The sequence below is a fragment of the Miscanthus floridulus genome, chromosome 18 (assembly GCF_019320115.1).
Source record: "Miscanthus floridulus cultivar M001 chromosome 18, ASM1932011v1, whole genome shotgun sequence".
Classification (NCBI taxonomy): Eukaryota; Viridiplantae; Streptophyta; class Magnoliopsida; order Poales; family Poaceae; genus Miscanthus; species Miscanthus floridulus.
In genome coordinates, this window is record NC_089597.1 from 26,189,175 (window position 1) to 26,191,121 (window position 1,947).

A 1,947-nucleotide genomic window follows, 5' to 3' on the forward strand; every position below is an offset into this window, starting at 1 on the left:
CGGGGTGGGGTTGACCCTCGATACTGAGCACTTGCCATGGCCTGGCTTCTGATTTGATACATTCTGTTCGTATAGGATTTCTGGGAATTTTTGCTGTTGTTTTGTTGTCTGTTTTGACCTTGCTCCTCTAGCCTCTTGCGTAGGTCATTGTCTGATCTGCAAGTACTTCTCAAACTCGTCATACAACTACTGAATGAGGTTGGTTTCTCTCTTGCTAAGTGTGTTGCGAATGGCCTGATTCGGAGGCCTTTGATCGCTGCTTCAATGGTGATCTCGTCTGGGACATCTGGTGCCTTCGCCTTTAGTTGCAACGAATTTTCAAAGTAGTCATGTAGTGTCTCTCCCTGCATTTGCTTGCACTGAAACAGATCTGTGGAAGTCAACGACTGTGCTGTTAGCCCTTTGAAGTTTGCCAATATCTTGTCCCGGAGGTTCTCCCAAGAATAGACTGTACTGGTTTGAGCATAGAATACCAAGCCAGCGCGTCGCCTTCGCTGCAATGACAAATGACTTTGCCAAGACGACGTCATCTCCGCCGGTGGAGGCTACTGCTGCCTTCGTAACTCATAATGAACTGATGGGGGGTCAGTCTTTCACGTTGAACTGGGTTGGTGTGATTGGCTTGTACGTTGTGGCCATGGCGACTGTTGTATGCGTTCAGATAGTGGGGACTTAGGATCGATAGGCCTCCGCATCACCTGAGATGGCATCGTCGGCTGGCTGATCACTGGCGTAGAACCTTGAAGCATGGTTGCAGTTGGTGTCTGCTGCGAGGCTGGGATTGCGGAGGGTTGTCGCTGGTACTACATGCTGCATACTTAGTATCTCAGCCTGTAGGACTGCCAACTGCTGCCTTATTTCTGCTGCTGTGCTGACGCTTGAATAGCTTGCTGATTAGCTGCGAATGCTGCGCATTCTGTCCCTCTCTTGTTGCGCTCTTTGCAACTGTGCTTGCAGCATGTTGCAGTTCTTGCTCGAGTGTTGTGGCTGGAGTTGGTTGGGCCTCCGGATCTTGAATCTCTCGGTCTTGGGGTTCCGGTGGTTGACCCTGGGCAATCTGCTCTGGTGTCATCCTCCGCTGGCGAGGGTTGCGTAGGTCGCTACGGATGTTGCACCCTAGGCCTTTCTTGCTGACCCGTGGTCACTGCTGCTCTGGTGGTGGTCTTTCTTTTCCTATGCCATCGTTGGTTTGCCTTGGCCCAACCACGGTGGGCGCCAATGTTGAAACTGAAGGGTTCAAACTACATGGAAGAGACCGAGGCCTTCGCCCGCCGGACGGTCGGCCTCGGGTAGAGGCTCGGGATAAGAACGATAAGGGGGAGAGTGGTGAGTAGGGAATGACACGGAAAGCTATGGTTCATTAATTCGTTCCACCACCAACTTCCACGGTTACAAGTGTCCCCTATTAGTAGGACTCCAACTACTACATAACAGAATTATTACAATGCCCTCAACTACTACAGTACATTCCTGGAATATTCCGCCGCTAGCCTCTTGTTCGCAGGGCAATCCTACCATACCGTCTTCAAGTGATGGGCTTCCATGAGCAGCCGGCCCACTGTAGCGCGGTCTTCGGCCCAAAGGCCTGGGTCCCCGGCGCTAGCCTTCATCTCCCGGGGCGCGTCGCTACCTTGGCGGGTCTCCGCCGGACAGTCGGAGACATTACCCGCGGGTCTTCGCGCGGCGCGCGGGGCCATGGTTCTCGCCGCTGGCCTCCGCCTTCAGGGGCGCGCCGTTGCCTTGGAGAATCTTCGCCAGTCCGGGCGGAGGCATCTTCAGTAGGTCTCTGCCCGGCAGCTGGCCTCCGCCTCAGGGGCGCCGTCGCCTTGGAGAGTCTCCGCCGGTCCGGGCAGAGGCATCATTCGTAGGTCTGCCGGCCGCTGGCCTCGCCCTCAGGGGCACGCACGTCGCTTGGAGAGTCTCGCCGGTAGGGGGAGACATCATCCG